Source organism: Aotus nancymaae, unplaced genomic scaffold (genome assembly GCF_030222135.1).
Source record: "Aotus nancymaae isolate 86718 unplaced genomic scaffold, 86718_ANA_hifiasm-v0.15.2.pri h1tg000015l_0, whole genome shotgun sequence".
NCBI classification, from domain to species: Eukaryota; Metazoa; Chordata; class Mammalia; order Primates; family Aotidae; genus Aotus; species Aotus nancymaae.
Window position 1 is genome coordinate 14,079,586 of NW_026988426.1, and position 20,379 is coordinate 14,099,964.

At 35.7% G+C, this 20,379-nt stretch overlaps 1 long non-coding RNA gene across 1 annotated transcript; it reads right to left on the reverse strand.

Moving 5' to 3' along the window:
- Positions 1 to 434: 434 nt before the first annotated feature.
- Positions 435 to 20,153, reverse strand: LOC135275095 (uncharacterized). Its single transcript, XR_010342799.1, has 4 exons — positions 20,098 to 20,153; positions 17,544 to 17,607; positions 1,237 to 1,418; positions 435 to 653 (listed from the first exon to the last, which is right to left on the reverse strand). It is a non-coding gene; the product is annotated as an uncharacterized LOC135275095 (long non-coding RNA).
- Positions 20,154 to 20,379: the final 226 nt, after the last annotated feature.

The following is a 20,379-nucleotide window of genomic DNA, read 5'->3' on the forward strand; positions in this document are numbered from 1 at the left end:
CATGCTATAATCATGGTAAGCATCCCTGGCACTAGCAATATGAATAAGGTATGATGTCCAGAGGAAGGTCCTTTCTTCCTAGAATTTCCTCAACGATTCAGATAGCTGCCCCTAGGTAGCTACTCTATGTTGTTATATAATGTGATCCTAGAAGGTAGTTACTTTTAGATAATATTAAATAGGAAAGACTGAACTCAACTTTTATTAATTTTATTGTAACATTTTTTTTGAAAAAGCATGTAAATGCTAATTAAATAGCAGAAAAGCAGTAATTTTCTTTCACATTACCACACTAAATTTATGTAAAACATCAGTAGGATAACTAATAAAAGAAATATCCAGGTGCAAACTACTTTCTAGTTTGACGAATGCTCAGTGTGTTATGATGTTAGATGATGAACACAGTATTTGTGGAATGCTCACTATATGGTGGATTCTGTGAAAGGTGCTATTCATTTATTGTGATCCCTTCTTTGTGGATGAGTAGACTGAGACTCAGAGAGTTGAGTAACCCATCCAAGGTTACACTTACAATCAGCAGTGGAGCCAGGATTGTAATTAAGATGCACCTTCATTCAGCTTTAGGGTACCTGCTCTCTTATTTACAGTGCTGGTTTAATTTGAAAGCAGCCTGAGGTCAGTCCAGGAGCTGCCTGCAGGAGCAAGACCAGATTCATAAGTATGCAACCTGTATAGTTCCACTTAGAACCCCCAACCATATCCACCCCTATTCTCACTTCATTGCCCCCCAGCCTAGTTTAAGACTCTGCTATCACTGTTTTGATAATTTGAAATCGTTAATAACTTTGAATAAGCAAATTTGCACTTTCATTTTGCATTGGGCTTTGCAAATTAAATAACCAACTCTGTTCAGTATAGAAATTTCACAGAATACTTTCACCTTGGTTATTGTTTATTGAATTATTTTCCTTTTGAAAAAGATATCCAAGCAGACTGAATTTTCCTCCATATATGGGTATGTATTAATGATTTGTTCCTATAATCCCATTTCTACTCTACATGATTTCAAACTGACTCTAGTAGGCATAGGCTCTTTGGTCAGTTCTTTGGGGGTCTTCAGTCCCTCTTAAGGTTGACCTATGGATTAACCATTTATTTTTCTCTTTTTCAGAAGGTTTATCACAGGATTCTCTCCTTCTTCAGCTAATTTCCTCCCTCAGATTGTGACTAAGGCTATTAATTCAATTATTTATTAAAAAGTCATAAAAAACTTACTGCAAAGGTTGTACACTGACATCAAAACACTCTTCAAAGACCAGTTGCAATTCGACCTTTTGATCAAAAGAAATGCACCAACCTGATGCTGCACTTGCTCTTGCAGTTATTCCTCTTATATTATTTATTTCCTCTCTTTTTGGCCAGCTGGAGTTATAATATGCTTTGAGTTGCTAAAGGGGCTTTTAAGAAAGCAAGAGAAATGCATTTATGTCGTATGGAGGTTGCATGCTAATTACTAATCTGACAGGGTGTAATAACAATACAAAAGCATCAGTGAAGAGAAAAAATGAGCAGAATATGCAATTATTTTATGAAAGAGCTTCTTTCCTGGAGGGAGAAATCTGCACGTTTACCATCTGTAACAAAGGAGATGTTGAACTACATAAGTGAATTACCCCAGCTCCGAGTTCATGTGTATATGTAATGGGATGAACTTGAAATGACATTAAGTAATTTCATTATTGTCAAAAAATAAAGATCACTAAAAGGCATGACTAATATAGTAAACTCCAAAAACGGATTTTTAAAGTTTTTTCAAAGGGCTACAGTAATTTATATGAGAAATCAAATGTGATATAAAGTAATATGCATTTTCCCAGATTTCAAAAATATATATTGCATAAAACTATCATTATTCTTTATAATGCATGTGAATGGAACATCTACAATATGCTGTAAGGAAAAAGAATCAGTCCATTAACACTGCAGCCTAAGAGTCAGAAGTTTCATTTCTCATAGCACATTTAGCCGCAGAGTTAAATAATCTGGAAAATGACTCTGGTTAATATTTAGAAAGGGTCTTCCTTTAAATGACCATAGAACAAAAGGGTTTTCATGCCAGCCTCAAACATAACATTTAAGTGTTTATCTCAGTCTCTATAAGTCTCTTTCAAGGACTTTCCAAAAAAGAAAAAGAAAAATAGTTACTCCTCCCCAAAAAGTTGCCATGTTAATAGAGAATAGAAATATTACTTCAACATTACAATCTAATATTTCTCCATCCTTAAAAGTATAGATGCTTGTCTTTCTGTTTTTAACATTCAGGATGCTAAGTAATCGATATGGCTATATATTTACTATTTTAATGAGAATGAATGTGCTTTAAAGATATGGAGACAAAGACATGTATTAATCTCAACCTGTCTGTGAATTCTAACAACGGGTGGTACCACATCTCTCTCTTGTAGGTTCAGAACAACTCCACCTCTATCCTCTTAGCATTCCAATTGGGTCTGAGAATTAAATTTACAAAAATTAGATTAACAGGAGAAAAGCAAAATGTACATTTTATATGGCATGGGAGGCCTCATTAAAAAAATGAAGACCTAAAGAAGCAGTTAGAATCTTTTACTTACGTATAGTGAATAAGACAAAGAGCAGTAAAAGTGAAGAAGCCACTAAATTGTATATGGAGAATTAAGAGTTATATCAGTGATGTCTGCATAGGATTCGCTGGGTTTCAACTTCTTGTCCTTGAGGATAAGGACATTGCCTCTTTCTGATACAGGAAGAGCATCTTTCACATGGGAATTTCTTGTTCTGCTTTTGAGAAACAGCACAAGGTCAACATGATCTTTTCACACCTGGTATTTTTCAAGTGTCTTTAACTTAGTCAATATGCAGGATTAGCAAGCACATTTTAACCCCTTCACCATCCACCTAGAGCGCTCAGACAGCTGCAGAGAACTGTTAAAGATCATGCGTTAGCTTGGGCTACATGCCAGAACAATGATTAGAAGGCTGGAAGACAAGCGTGTTCAGGAAAAAGAAATGCCTTAAATCACCTATGCTGTTGTTGCCTTTACTCTTTCTCTTTCTCCTGAGATTATTTCATGACTTCAAGTATGCCTTGCATACTTATTTAATTTTGTGATATTTTTTGTTTTGTAAAATTTTTAAAAACCTATAAAATATAAGTCAAACATTAATTTCATTTAGTAGCTATCTCTGTGTTCTAATGTGAACAACTTGTGTTATGGCACCTCAGAGGAGTATTCTTCCCTTCCAGGCTGTCCATATAAGACATTAATTTATTACGTTGGTACAAATGTAATTGTGGTTTTGGACTGTGAATTTTAAATCATTCACTAGGCTCAAACATATCTTTCTTAATCAAAAGAGCAACCATTACAACCAACACATTTTTTGCCAGTGAGAAGTAAGTTTGTTTATTCTAGTAGTGTAAAAATCGTGCTTTGGGATTTGAGGAACTCTTGGAAAGCATTTTCTGCATCCTGCTTGTTGTGGAAGTGCTTTCCCTGCAAAAAGTTGGTGAGATACTTGAAGAAGTGGTAGTCAGTTGGCGAGAGGTCAGATGAATATGGCAGATGAGGCAAAACTTTGTAACCCAATTTGTTCAACTTTTGAAGCGTTGGTTGTGCAACACGTGGTTGGGCATTGTGGAGAGGAATTGGGCCCTTTCCTTTGACCAATGCTGGCTGCAGGCACTGCAGTTTTCAGTGTATTTCATCAATTTGTTGCACATACTTTTCAGATATAGGGGTTTCACCGGGACTCAGAAAGCAGTAGTGGATCTGACCAGCAGCAGATCACAGAACAGTGACCATAACATTGTTTTTTTTTTTTTTTTTTTTTGGTGCAAGTTTGGATTTGGGACATGTTTTGGAGCCTCTTCTTTGTCTAACCACTGAGCTGGTCGTTGCCAGTGTCATATAAAATCCACTTTTCATAGCACATCACAATCTTTTTTTATTTTTTATTTTTGTTTGTTTTTTTGATGGAGCCTCACTCTGTCACCCAGGCTAGAGTGCGGTGGCACAATCTTGGCTTACTGCAACCTCCGCCTCCTGGCTTCAAGCAATTCTCTTGCCTCAGCCTCCTGAGTAGCTAGGATTACAGGTGTGCACCACCATGCCCGACTAATTTTTGTATTTTTAGTAAAGATGGGCTTTTACCATGTTCGTCAAGCTGATCTTGAACTCCTGACCTCATGAGCCACCCAGCTCTCCCTCCCAAAGTGCTGGGATTACAGGCATGAGCCACTGTACCCGGCCCTACTTTTTTTTCCTTTTGAGATAGTGTCTCCCTCTGTCACCCAGGCTGGAGTGCAGTGGCATGATCATGGCTCACTGCAACCTCCACCTCCTAAGTTCAAGCAATTCTTCTATGTCAGCCTCCAGAGTAGCTGGAATGGACTATAAGCCCACATCACCATGCCTGGCTAATTTTTGTATTTTTAGTAGAGATGGGGTTTCACCTTATTGGTCAGCCTGGTCTCAAACTCCTGACCTCAGGTGATCCACCCACCTCGGCCTCTCAAAGTGCTGGGATTACAGGCAAGAGCCGCCCCACCCAGCCACGCATGTCACAATCTGAGAAATGGTTCGTTGTTACATAGAATAAGAAAAGATGACACTTCAAAACAGTGATTTCTTTGATTTTCGCTTAGCTCATGAGGCACCCAATTACCGAGCTTTTTCACCTTTCCAGTTTGCTTCAAATTCCGAATGACCTAAATTGGTTGATGTTGAATTATTCAGCAACTTCTTGTGTAGTTTTAAGAGGATCACCTTTGACCATTGCTCTCAATTGGTTGCTGTCAACTTCCAATGACCTGCTACTACACTCCTCATCTTCGAGGCTCTCTTCCTTTTCAAAACTTCTTGACCCACCGCTGTACTGAGCATTCCTTAGCAGTTCCTTGGTTAAATGTGTTGTTGATGTTGTGAGTTTTCTCCCTGCTTTACCACCCATTTTGAACTCAAATAAGAAAACCCTGGCTGGGCGCTGTGGCTCATGGCTCAGTACTTTAGGAAGCCAACGTGGGCAGATTATGAGGTCAGAAGATGGAGACCACCCTGTCCAACATGATGAAACCCCATCTCTACTAAAAATACAAAAATTAACTGGGTGTGGTGGCACACACCTATAGTCGCAGCTGCTCGGGAGGCTGAGGCAGGAGAATTGCTTCAACCAGGGAGTCGGAGGTTTCAGTGAGCTGAGATTGCACCACTGTGCTCCAGCCTGGCAACAGGCGAGACTCCAGCTCAAAAAAAAAAAAAAGAAAAAGAAAATTGCTCAGATTTGCTTTTTGTCTAACACTATTTCTATAGTCTAAAATAAATATAAAATAAACAGCAAGTAAAAAAAAAACATAGAGTCATCAGTAAAAGAACATCAAGTGAGAAATGCACATTAAAATGATGTATAACATAACCACATTTATTTAAGAACGTGATCCAATATCAAACGGCAAATTTCAACAGAGCAAAACCCGCAATTACTCTTGCACCAACCTGCACCATCTGCATTTTCCACAGTAAATATTTCTGAGAAAAAAACAAAAATATTAACTAAAAATAATTTATAAAGCAGTTTTTAAATTGTAATTCCATCTTTGGGTATTAATTTTTCTTTGTGCTGATGTATGTCTTCTTATAATTCTACAGTTTAATTATTATTCTAGTATCGCTGTGCTATTCGTAATTTGAAAAACTACTTAAATATATGTATTTAGTATGATAGCCCCATAAGGTGGAAAAAAAAGCAGTATGTAGTATAGTTTACACAACATGATGTAAGTTTTATAAAAAGTACATGAAAACATACTTAAAGAAATCCAGAGACATGTATTATGTACAAAAAGATGTGATGTATACAGTGGTGCTTAATCGTACCAGTGTTATTTCCATTTGTAAACATTTGGAAGATTGGTATCCAATCTGCTCAACTAGATTTTGTAAGTGACTAGGATGGATCACTGCTTATTAAGCACACAGTATAAAAAAGATACATTTGTTGTCTGTTGACTTCACGCTCGCAGAGTAAGCAAAAAAGAAATGCACCATCAGTCAGGTGAACAGTATTCCTCATATGTGAACTTTTTGAGAACTGGATGAGTTTTTAGTCATGCCCTATTATGTTAGTATCATATTCTTTACTTTTTCTTTTTATTGAGTCTGGTTTCTTGAAAGTTTCATATGTATATATTTAAGGATAAACTCATTGATCTATTTTCCATTCATCTGGATTATTCAGCATCTTGGAAATAATGAAAGGAAGTAAGTGTGATTCTAATTTCAATATTCCTTTATTGATAAAGCTTTACATTTAGTTCAAAGTTATTTTATTGATGACAATGGATATTTTAAGATGTTCATGAGTCATCCCCTAGCCCAGTGATAAAGTGAGAGAAGGTGAAAATGCAATGATTTCATTCCTTCTTTCCTTCGGCACCATTTCCCAATCCCCCTAGAATTTTCTTGCGCTAAGTAAAAAAGGACACATAGGGTTTCACATAGATGAGGCATGATTTCTTTCCTGAATTTTCGAACATTTCAACTGTTCCGTTCCCCAGAGTATTCACCGTGGCATCACTTTTAAGGCCCCAGCTGTCTCACATTGTGACGTTTCTTGCCCAAGCTCAAGTGTTGTACTACACCTTATTTTTCTCTGATCATCTTCATATGAATGTTTCAAGGATATTTATAATTACATCAATAATAAGGGCTGAACACTATCACTCCTTCAGTCAAAAGCTATTTTTGAGCATCAAAAACACTTGATTTAAATCATGTAATAATATATTGATTTTTAACAATAGATCTGCTTAAACATGAGAAATAGCTTTTTGTGTAGTATAAGCCACATTTCTGGTTATCATATTCTATTACCATAACATGATTTTTGGTAAGAAATTACTTATTAAACATAATCAAAAGTCCACTACTGAGAGCGGTGACATAGAACAGTTTTATTCTTCTTCTCACTACACTGCCATCTATTTTGGTGTAGGTGAAATTAATTAAGAGAATTAGACAATTTTAACTGTCATGTCATAAGAGAGGCAAAAATTTTTTTAGCTAATACCTGATTTCCTTAAAAATTTACTGTCTTTTAAAATACGGTGGTCTATCTCTATAGATTATCACATGCATTCTGTAGACTCAATGTATCTTCCTTCTCAAATTTGAGTAATGACAAAATGTTTTTGAATGAAATGCAAGGTATTTAATAACATTGTTGGTTGAGAACTGAGTATTAAAATACTCTAAAAGTCTTTTTAGAACTCTATTTAGACTTTCAGAAATAATGTAGTCAACCAATTCTTTGCCTACATATAGTCATTTGATTGCCAATGGAATCCCAGAGCAATGGTATTATTGTCCCTATTTCACAATAAATGCAGATTTATCCAATGTATATGCTCATCTTACAACTGTGTGATTATTAATGAGCAACATAATTGGTGATGCTTACTTTATTCATGGTACCTTTTTCAATGTAATGGAAGAAAATGTTACTCCAAATAAAATTGATCGCAGCTGAGTTTAATGTTTCTCTCATGAGATCTTCCCTTCTCTTTTTATCTTATCTATTCACTCTTTAAAAAAAAAAAATTTTGCATATTCTTTACCCCACCTCAAGGCTCATCTCTACATCATAGTTTTCCAAGTAAATTGCCACTTAAAATCTGTTCATTCTGTTATTCTGAGTTCATATTCTCAGGAGAAGAAAGCTGATAGTCTGAACTCATATTTTGGTGTGATGTCAGAACATAATGGCACTGGTCGATCTATGTGTTTTGTTGTTGCCTCTGAGTCACATTTGTTTCTGGTACAATCAGCTTAGATTGAATATAGAGGACCACGTGGCAAACGTTGCTACCTAAAAGTTACCCCCTTCACCAGGTAACTATGGGACAATCTTGGATATCTGGAATAAACAATGGGAAAGAGACGGTGAGGTGAGCAGATGATGGGTGCATATTTTTCTTGATATAACTTAGGAATGTTGTATTTTAAAATGATAAACTACATTAAAAGATAGCACTGTTAGGAATGACAAATGGCGAATGCTTCATTCAGGGCTCAATTTTTATTTGATGCTGAGAGCTCATACTGCCACTCAGATAAGCTCAGTACAGAAAACTTTCAAAATGGAATCTTCTGTAATCCTTGGCAATTCCCTGGGAGCATCTCTGGATGAGGATACTTGACTGTTACCTAAGCCTTCTTCCATCTCTACAATTTATATTCTTAGTTGCATTTCTTTAAGATTTTGTACTAGAGAACACTTTAAAGTATAACCACAGCATTTTTGCTGTTTTAGTACAAACTTGACTTTTTTATCTGAAGAGCAGAGATCGAGAAATGTAAGCAGTTTGTAAAAGGTCATCTAACCAAGAACAGCTATGAATTCAAATACCTGTATTATCAGATCAGTTAGTTTTCCTAAAACCACCCTCCTTCTATCCAAAGCTAAATTTAAAAATATTCTAAGTAATATGGACACACTTACTATTCAGTGTGTTTGGAAACAAAGTGAACTAAATGAATACTATGATTTCTGAAGATATTTTATGTATCAACTCTTTGGATAGTTAATTTTCAATATTGAAGAAATAGTAAGCTATATTATAATGAAAACTGTAACTTGTTTTCTTTCTTTGATTCATAAGGAATTCCAGTGACACTTTTATGAACATCTTTGCTGTGTTCAGAGTGCTTGTTCTTCCACAGTTTATAAATTGAAACCTAATCTCTGATGTGACAGAATTAAAAGGTAGGGCCTTTAGCAGGTAATTAGGTCATGAAGGCTCTGCCCTCATCAAGGAGATAGTGTCCTTATAAAAGAGGATTGAGGGAGACCTTTTGTCCTTCTGCCATGTGTGGACATATAGTTAGAAGGCAGTATCTAGGAGAAGCAGACTGTTACCAGACACTGAATCTGCTGGTGCCTCGGATTGAACTTTTCAGCCTTCAGAACCATGAGCAGTAAGTTTCTATTGTTTATAAATTACCTAGTTGAAGGTATTTTGCTCTAACAGCCCAAATGGACTAAGGCAAAAATTGGTACAGAGAAATGGGGTACTACTGTATTTGCTGTAAGAAATACCTTAAAATGTGGAGTGGCCTTGGAACTGGTTAATTGGTAGAGGCTGGAAGTACATACTAGAAAAAGCCTACGTCATCATGAATAGAGCATTAAGGGCGATTTGAGTGAGGGCTCAGAAGAAAGCTATACAGCTATAGAGAAAGTCTCAATCTTCTTAGAGATTACCTGAGTGGTCATGTTCAGAATGTTGGTAGGAATATGGATAGTGGAGACTATTCTGGTGAAGTTTCAGCTGGAACTAAGCCATATGTTATTGGAAACTGAAGGAAAGGCCATCCTTTTTATAAAGTGGCAAAGAATCTGAATGAATCGTGTTAGTGTTCTAGTGCTTTGTGGAGGGAGAAACTTAGAAGTGATGAAATTGGATATTTAGCAGAATAAGTATCTAAGCAAGGGGTTGAGAAGTTGAGGGTATGGCATGGCTTCTCTTGACTATTTATATTAAAATGTAGGAAGAGAGAACAAATTACAGATGGAATTTATAATCAGAAGAGAAGCAGTATTTAAGGTTTGAAAAATTCTTAGCCTGACCATGTTGTAAAGTATGGAAAAGGAAGTTTCAGAGAGAACACCAAGGATGTGGCCAAGCAAACCTTGCAAGCAACTCTTGAATAAGAGATTTGTATGAATAGGAAGAATCTAGGTGCTGCTACTTCAGACAAAGAAAGAATGACCCTGGGCCAGGCATGGTGGCTCACACCTTTTTTTTTTTTTTTTTTTTTTTTTGAGACGGAGTTTCGCTCTTGTTACCCAGGCTGGAGTGCAATGGCGCCATCTCGGCTCACCGCAACCTCCGCCTCCTGGGTTCAGGCAATTCTCCTGCCTCAGCCTCCTGAGTAGCTGGGATTACAGGCACGTGCCACCATGCCCAGCTAATTTTTTGTATTTTTAGAAGAAACAGGGTTTCACCATGTTGACCAGCTTGGTCTCGATCTCTTGACCTTGTGATCCACCCGCCTCGGCCTCCCAAAGTGCTGGGATTACAGGCGTGAGCCATGGCGCCCAGCCCAGCTCACACCTTTAATCCCAGCACTTTGGTGGGTTGAGGTAGGCAGATCACCTGAGGCCAAGAGTTCAAGACTAGCCTGGCCAACATGGTAAAACCCTGTCTCTACTAAAAATACAAAAAATTAGCCAGATGTGGTGGCTCATGCCTATGGTCCCTCTGTCTTCAGGGACAGAGTGATTTGAAAGCTCTACCTGAGCTGTGACTCAAGTAGGTAGAAGTGAACCTCCAGTTGCTCTTCCAGAGGGCACAGGTAATATACCTCGATAGTGTTTGAAAGGTGCTATTTCTGCTGAAATGCCAAGTCCGCAAGCTCTAGGCACATGGTTATCTCCACTTAGATTTCAAAGACTGCTCTAGAGAGCCTTGAAGCTTGAGAATAATCTCTGACTTGTCTCACCTTCCAAACACACTGGGGTGGTAGATGAGCCCTAAAGGCTCCAGGAGGCCATGGCCCCATGGCTTTGCTGGGCCCAGCTCATGCTACCGTATTGGATACTGCAGGTCTAAACTCTCACTTTTAATCATTTTCTGAGGCAAAGGAGTAGGCAGCTCTGATACATGGAAGTCACACTCCTGAATCTCTACCAGGCAGGAATTGTACACTGGTAGCTCTGCTGGTCTCTTGTCTTGGGAATATCCTTCCCTCCGCAGCTCTCCTGGGCCTATAGTTTGTTCTGTTGATTTTGGACTTTCCTGAGACCAGATACTTCTTGCTTTCTTACTATTTCTCACTTTTGAAATGGGAATGTCTATGTCTGCTTCACCATTGTGTTTTGGAAGCACATAACTTGTTCTATTACCCAAGCTTACAACTGGGAAGAAATTTTGCTTCAGAATGAATCACAACCTTGAGTTTCACTCATATCTTAGTTAGATGATATTTAGATGGACCTTTGGACTTAGACTTTAAAGTTGATGCTGGAATAGGCAAGACTTTTGGAGTATTTGAATGAAATAAATGTATTTTGTAAATGAGAAGGACATTAACTTTAGGGATTTGGGGACAGAATGCTGTGATTTGAATGCTGTTACCCTAAAATTTACAGATTAACACTAAATCCTCAAGTGATAGTATTAACAAATGAAGCTTTTAGGAGATGGTTAGGATAGGAGGGCACTTCCCTCCTGAATGTGATTTCTTCCCTAATAAAAGAGGTTTGAGGGAGACCTTTTACCCTTCTGCAATGTGAAGACACAGCTAGAAGGTGCTGTTTAGAGCAGTTGACTCTCACCAAACACTAAATCTGCTAGTGGCTTGATCTTGGAGTTCCCAGCCTCCAGAGCTGAAAGTAATAAATTTCTATTTTTTTGTAAATTATCTAGTCTAAGGAATTTTTTTATAGAACCTGAAAGAGTCTAAGACAATCTTTGAATGCAGAAAACTGGATTCAATCTATGTGTGACCCAGAAGAAGTTTTGGTTTTCAGTGAATACTTAAGTTTTCTTACTTGTCGTTCATCCATTTTGCTTACACGTAAAGTGCAGAAACTTCCAGTTGCATAGCCTCTGTGTATCTGTTCAACTAGCTGGTTCTTAAGGATCACATAGGGAACAAAATGAAAGAGTATACAAATGTGTTCCATCAGTTGTGCAAGCTTTCACTTTTCCTGATTCTGGAATCTCCAGTAGGTTTCGTGGGTTCCTGGAAAAGTTCTTGGCCACATCTAGGTCAGTAAATTGCTTCAGTAAGTTACACCCTTGTTTGTTGACTTTGTATTTTTAAACACAAGAGGTATATTAATTTTAAAAATTGTTAGCGGCCGGGTGCAGTGGCTCACACCTGTAATCCCAACACTTTGGCAGGTCAAGGTGGGCAGATCACCTGAGGTCGGGAGTTGGAGACCAGCCTGACCAACATGGAGAAACCCTGTCTCTACTAAAAATACAAAATTAGCCAGGCATGGTGGAACATGCCTATAATCCCAGCTACCCAGGAGTCTGAGGCAGGAGAATCCCTTGAACCCAGGAGGCGGAGGTTGTGGTGAGCCGAGATCTCACCATTGTGCTCCAGCCTGGGCAACAAGAGTGAAAATCTGTCTCAACAACAACAACAAAAAACTGTACTAGCACTGTCCAAAAGTAATATAATGTGGGTCCCACATGCACTTTTCATTTTTTTCTAGTAGCCACATTACAAAAATAAATCTAATTAAATTAAAGATGAAGATAATTTTTAAAATCTATTTTATTTGCCTAGTGTTCAAAAATGTTTTCATTTCAAATAAAATCAATATGACATGATTAATGAGATATTTTCTATTTCTTTCCTTCATACTAAGTCATTGAAATCCAATGTGTAATTTACTCCTACAAAAGTACTCAGTTTGAGCTTGCCCCATTTCACATTCCCAAATACCACAAGTGGCTCATGGCTACCATACTGGATACTGCAGGTCTAAACTCTCACTTCTAATCATTTTCAGAGGCAAAGGAGTAGGCATGATTTTGCTATGACCAATTAATGTCTTGTAGAAAAACGTTACAATGATAATTTTCATATACTGTAGTATTATATGTTAAGATATATGGAAAATTTTATTTAAATGCATATTGCTAAATTATTTATGATAGAAAATGAAAACAATTACAGGGACTAAAGTAAGTGGAGGTATATTCATAAAATAATACTAAATTATCCAAATGTTATTATAAACAAACGTGAGTATATAAATAGAGCCCTTATATTATTAATTGAAAAAAGATGGCATCTGCATTTTCCATAGTAAATATTTATGAGAATAAAACAAAAATAATAACTGAAAATAATTTATAAAGCAGTTTTTTAAATTGTAATTCCATCTGTGAATATCAATTTTTTGTGTGCTGACATATGTCTTATTCTAATTTCACATATGTCTAATTCTTATTCTAGTATTGCTGTAGTATTCATAATTTGAAAAATTAACCAAATATATGCATTTACTATAATAACCCCTTAGGTGAAAAAAAAAGCAGTATGCAGTATAGTTTATATAACATGATCTAAGATTTATAAAAAGTATATGTAAACATGCATAAAGAAATCCAGAAACATGTATCATGTTATTACCAACTGTTCTCTCTTGGTATTAGAATTGGAAGGCCAGAAAAGAAATAATATTATTTTTCTTATTATGCATAATACTTTTTTGGTGAGAAATTTATTGCAGGTTTTTACATTTTTGTTTTCATATCTTTCTAATTAAATAAAAAATCTAAAAGGAAAGCTATCTATAGTAGAAAATTATTTGTGTCTTTATTAACTTATGTTACTATCATACATGTATTTTTTTGCTCTGTCCTGTGTTTCCAAGGCTATCAAAAATTTAAGAAGATGTTCTAAGTGCTCTAGACTGTTTAGATAGTCTGAATAGGGGAAACTGAAAACATTTATTGACATGAGGCACTAAATAATGTAATAACCACATAACATTTTCATTTCTGACAAGCTTCTGAAGATCTAGGAACCACCAAAATCACAGTTAAAATAATAATAATTCAGTATTTGATTGTGTTCAACCAGAGTAGATTCACTCTCCCTCTCAGAGACTAAAAAGCCCTTGATTTTTTGGAGAGGCAAGGTTTATGGGTGTTTAAAATTATTGTGACTATGTGACTATTATATTCATCTATTGATTAAGAATATGTTCATAGTCTTTAAAAACTAATTTTAGTGACCGAGGGTGATTTTAAAAATTAAAAATTAAACTCTTTAAGAGGACAGGTGTTGACAGGATTAGAGGAATAACCGACTGTAACATAAAAGAGAGTGGAAACCCAGGAAAATAAACATCACAGGAGCATTGAAGTGTCTTTTCTCCTAAGTATCTGCTAATCTAAGTAAACTGGGCTTTGAGGTTTGTTGCTGTGCTGGGCAGAGGGAGGAAAGTCAAAGTCAGTGTGTGACATCTGGGGCCGAGAACCCCGGGGGAAACCAAACCCCCATTAAATAGGGACCACAAAATACTACACTCTCAGGAATAGAGGAAGTAATCATGACTCCCATGGTGAGAAATGGGGATGAAGGTGGAGGAAAAGACTCCATTTACCATCTAGAGAAGAAAAAAAAGAAAACAAGTAAACAAAGCAATCCTGGGATGGGGCTGTGGGCTGTAAATCATTATAACTTCTTTGTCTTTTACTCTGAATGAATTAGTGGCCCTTATTGGGCTTGAGGCAGAAAAGTAATAGGATCTGAATTAAGTTCTAGAAGTATCCTCTGGGCTGCTGTATGGGAGACAGTGTATAGGAGGAAGGATGGATGCAAAGAGGCCAGTTAGTTCGCTGGTGCAGTAACTTATCAAGAGGATGTCCAGACCACAGTGACAAGTACAAGTGATAAAAAGAGGTCATGCCTAGACATTTTTCACAGGTACAATAGTTTGGATTTTTCTGACTATGAATAAGGGATGTGAGCAAAAGTAGTCTTTTGCTAGTCAGAAAATTCAAAAGTCAACTACTTTCACCAAAGTAGCTGAAAACACACCCATCAATCAGCAATTTCACTCAAAAGTGTATTTGTTAGAGCTATTTCTACGTATGTCAGCAAGAAGATCTGTACGAGGATATACTATTAAACATTATTTATTATGGTTCATTTTGTTCCCATTACCCAGGAAATAAACAAAATACAACATTTTAAAATCATGTAATACTATTCAACAATTAAAGTGAAATTGATCTATGTCCATTAACATAACTAATCTCAAAAATAAAGTTGAGTGAAAAAAATTAATAGGTACAGTATAACACTCTTTATACAAAAAAGTAAAATCCATTATTTAATATTATACATTGAGTAGAAATATATAAATTTTAGGAAACATACAAAAATTTGAATTAGAAGGACAAGAACAGCTTCATGGAAGTGATAATCATTTGGCAAAGAAGACAATTAAGAAAATCAAGACGAGTACCTTGGCATTTGTTATAATAATCTGCATTTCTCTATATTTTCTTTAAAAATTCATTACATTCATCAAAGTCTTGGAGAAAAAAGCTGTTTAAAAGAGAATTCTAACCAACAAAATTGCAAGTCACTTGATGGCATGGATATAATTTTATATAGTTCCTGAGCTTGTAGCTACTCAAATTATGTTCAACAATTTTAGCAAAATTCATTGGGAACCTACAGTGTCCTGAGAGTACTCGAAGAACAGGATTCTGACCCCAAGAACACAATTAGGTTACGTTTCTTGTTTTTCTTAAAATAGATACATTCCTAAAATGAGATAAGTGAAAGTGTAGGCAAAGTATGGGAGATGTGTGTGTTTATTCTGATTGGGAGCAATTTTTGATGGAGGAAAAAGTGCTTATAATAATTTAGAAATGTATTAAGTTGTTAGGATAAAAACAGGGGTTGCCAATTCCACAGAATCATAAAAAGAAAGCCATATTTCAAGTGAGTAAATTCAGTAAGTAAAGGAGCAAAACCCTTTAGAACTGAATCTCAAACCTAAAAAAAGTGTATTCTGTGTTTTTTTCCCAAAAACTAGTTGAGTTGCAGCACCTGAATTTTATATGTCATTCTTAATCTTTAAAATCGTGGATGTTAAGCCTATCTTAATTAAACATGACATGAAATGTTAAATAACATATGTATGAATATTTTATGTGTGAAAACATTTTGAAAGCTCTGCTATGCCACACAAATCTAAGGTATCCAGTTTTATAAACATAGATCTATGAATTTAAGAATAATAATAAAAGCTATCTAGTAATGCTCACTTACTTAGGGTCATGCATAATAGAAATTAAAATATTAAACTACCTCTGTGTATTACATTATTAAATTATTTCTTCAGCCCTAAGAGGTTGTAAGTACTAACATGAATGCTGCATTACAGATAATTAGCATGAAGTTTAGACAGAATAAATGAATAGCTCAGTTAGTAAGTGGTTTTCTGAAGTTCTGTAACCCAGCTACTAGAACCCCTGCAGTTACTGGGTGGGATATCTGTGGTCCTTTCCATGGATGGAAGTATAACCTTGTGGTTAAAATTTTAAATTTGTAATCAGAGGGATCTGGGTTCAAACCCTAGCTCAATGACTTAACATCTGAATTACCTCAAAGGTGTTAAATTCTCAAGTCTTATGTTTCTTATTTATGAAATTATTGATTACAGTAACTACAGTAGACATGTTGTATGTTGTAAGAATAGTGTGAGAATTAAGGTAATGCCTAGGTTTAAAATAGTCCCTAGTGTCTAGTAAACATGTTTTCAATTTGTTATATATTTTTAAATATTATTAAGTAGATAGGAAGTTAATGGTCAGTCTCAGGTTAACAAATTAATTGAATAACAGTTAACACACAAGAACAAATTGGGAAACTTCCCATAATCTCATATTATTCTGTTATAAACAGTTTTGCCATCATTTGGGATGAAGTACATTCTTAAAACATTCAACATGTTAAGAATCATGTTCAAAATCTAACTACTAGTAATATTCTAGTATTAAGCATAGATTAAATTTCGATTGTTATAACTGTCCTTTGTGAGTACTGAGAAATGATCATGATAGCATTTTTGTTTATGTGTATAGTCATTCATGGCATTCTATTTGAAGCCCAACATATTAGAGTGTGAAAACTGATGATTTATTTTTTATATAATTAGTTATCATTTTTTTCTTCCTTGTATTATCTTACTTACCTTATCTAATCTTAAAACCTCACATTTTTTTGAGATAGTTTTTGAAAATTCACAGAATTTGTTTTCCAATGGTCCATATTTAATACACAATGAAGAAAATAGCCTATTTGTAAGACACATTATTCTCATATTTTATTGGATCAAAAATAAATCTTATTTTACTGATGCTTATCACTATGTGCAAAAATAATTTTGCAAAGTATTGTATTTCTATTGATGCCCTTTCTCATATTCATGTGATAAAATATTTATTTCCAGATATCCTTTCACAAATCCCTAAAACAATATCCAGTTTCTCCTTGAAATGCACATGATCTCTCTGTTTCTCTTTTTCTTAAATGTCTTCACCTATCCATTAAGTACACACATAATTAGGCCTCAATTGTATTTTCTATTTCAATTTCTCTTTCACTGTATCTTAAAGGAATTCTCTATGAAACTAGACTACATATTAATTGCTATCTTCTTTAAAAGGCCACAAATTTGAAAAAACTACTATCTACTCACTTTTACTCAAATACATAATCAGCGTAGTCTAAAATCACCATTGTCTCTTGTAAAACACTCCTGTTCAAATTAAAAGCTAAACGTTTCCTAAGTTCAAGCAACAGTGTGCTCTTCTATATATTTAATTCACTTTGCACTAAAAACCTCCCATATAAGCAAGCAGGCCACGTCATGACCTGATTCTGAAAGTAAAATCTTAATTCCCCTTGGAAGAAATTATCCCATGAAGATGAGACATGAAAGAATGAAAGTAACCAAGCTAAAAGAGTGTTGAATGTACATTAACTGATGGTTACCTAATCTCTCATTAATTCCTTAGTGTTCAAGCCCTCACCACTATCTTCTTTTAAAGTAAAATTCCTGAAAAACAAACAGTAAAAACACTTTATATTTATAATAGAAGAATTCTATCAAAATGATGATGATATTAAAAAGTAGGGAGAAAATGTAACACAATAGATGGAAATATGGACTCTGACATTTAACAGACATAGATAAACATACATCTACTAATTTAATAGATCTCTTGTATCCCAATCTAATCTAATTCAAGATCCAAATCTAGTGTTTTCTTATCCATGAAGCTCTCATACAGGACACTACAGACCATCTTCTTCCCCAAAGTTTTTCTCAGTTCATTTTTATTTCATACATAATATTCATCTCTATAGTATAGATAATTATATAAGTATAATTTAAGTTTAGCATTCCCATCTAGACTATGAGCAACTTGATGAAAATAGGGTGATATTCCCCACTGTGGTGCCTGGCATAGTGCCTTGCACAAAGTTTGTAGTCAATAAATACTTCCTTTCCACATCGCTAAAAACAGCTATTTAGGCTCAAGATAGAAGATTAAAATTTTGATCTCATAAGTTTAAGAGGAGCAGAAAAAAATGTTAAGTTTTGAATCGAAAAAAATTTCAACATTTGTTTTCATGATTGCTAAAAACAGTATTTAGATCACATTAAAAAATAAGCAAGTTTACCAAAAAAGCAAATAAATAGAACAGAAGAAGGAGAAGGAGATGAATTTTACTTAAGAGCTACATTAATCAACATAGGAGTGGTTATTTGATCTAGATCAAATAATCCTGTGTATTTAATTTTAAGACCTAATCTATTTCAACCCAAGACTTAAGATTTATAAGTTATCTTTCTTTTGTTTCCAGGTAGAAAGAAAAAAAGAAGTGCTATTTTCAGGCAGAGAAACCTACAATTTTAAAAATGGTCTAGCATTTTCAAATTATTTATACCTTACCTACTTATTTTGCTTGTGCCAGATGTACAGATTTTACATCTGAATAATAAAGAAAGCTGTGTGTCCTTCTCTGTAAAGCTGAAATTTAACTTCAGCAGTAGGAAATTGAGAACATTAGTGACTGCTCCAAATGTATCTTGCACATTTCAAATAAATTCACAAGCCAGAACATTCGATTCTCCCTCCTGCCCAAGGCTTTGTACATCCTACTTCTTCAGCCTGGATGCTTCTTCCTTACTCAGTCCACAAAACTTACCTACCTTTTGCCTCAGCAAGATTTATTTATTTGTTTTTCAGCTCCCTTTAAATCCCACTTTATCAGGGGGAAAAAAAAAGAAAAAACCTTCCTCAATTGCGGCCAACTTCATTTATTATATACTCTCCTAGTGATTATTTCTGATTTGGAATTCTTATCTAGTTGTTAAATATGGGGTCATTGTGTGATAATTTGATTTATTCCTTGCCTCCTCTGTTAGACTGAAAACTAGGGAGGTGATGATGAGTCACAGGTATTTTTATTCACAGTGTCAGATTCACAGTAAGGTAGGTACGCTTATTGAATAATAGACTGGAATTATTTACTTGAAGATATCAATTCATTTTTAAAGTATCGTGCAGTCTCTTCAATGTGGCATGAATATCAATTATTTTGGGATCAAATTAATAGAATTTTTAAAAATTGTCTACAGCAATGATTTATTAAATGCATTTGGTCTTTTTTTCACTTACATCAGATTATGTTATACTCTTCACAAACCACCTATTATCAGATGAATGTATTTTTTTTTTTTTTGAGATGAAGTCTCACTCTGTCACACAGGCTGGAGTGCAGTGGCACAGTCTCAGCTCACTGCATCCTCTGCCTCCTGGGTTCAAGCAATTCTCCTGCCTCAGCCTCCCAAATAGCTGGGATTACAGGCACGCACCCACACCAAGCTAGTTTTTCTATTTTAAGTAGAGACGGGGTTTCGCCATGTTGGCCAGGATGGTCTTGAACCGCTGGCCTCAAGTGATCTAACCATCTCAGCCTCCAGAAGTGCTGAGATTATAGGCATGAGCCACTGTACTGGGCCCAAATTAATGTATTCTTATTTCTTCTTCTCTTCTCAAAACTATCTATATTTTTGCCCAAAGCTACCGATAGACCTTTCTCTCCCACTATTTTTAACATTGATTTTATCGAGGCCAGTCTCTTTAGAAGTTAAGAGCTTGTGGACACTATCCTTGCTTCAACTGGTCCCTGAAAATACTCTATCCCCTCAACGTCCCCTCTTCCTCATTTAGGCAGGTTCTGCTTATCTTTAAACATTCAACTTCCATCCCTCCTTCCTGCTGACTCTCCCACACTCTGTCCATTTCCTTCAACTCCCAATTGCTCTTGTACTTTTATGCTGTTCCATGCAATTTAGCACTTACTCATAAGATGTCTTGTATTATTAATAGATATTTTAGACATTATATCTCGCATCCCCCAACTAAAACACAAGCTTGCAGAGTCAGGAACTGTACAAAAACACTTCTGAATCCCAAGGCAGTTCCAAATATCATGGCCAGGGTCCAAATCTCCATCAGGGCCAATCGCTATTCACCTATCAAGTCTTGGTTTCAAATGCATTTGTGAAACCTTCATCCTCTCTCAAAACCTGGCATATGCCTGTATTATGGTCATTTTAGCCCTTTGTGTTGTCATCTTTTTCTACTTTTTTTTTTTTTTTGAGAGGTACTCTTACCCTTGCCAACCAGGCTGGACTTCAGTGGCACAATCTTGGCTCACTGCAACCTTTGCCTCCTGGGTTCAAGCAATTCTCCTGCCTCCACCTCCTGAGTAGCTGGGACTACAGGCGCATACCACCACACCCAGCTAACTTTTG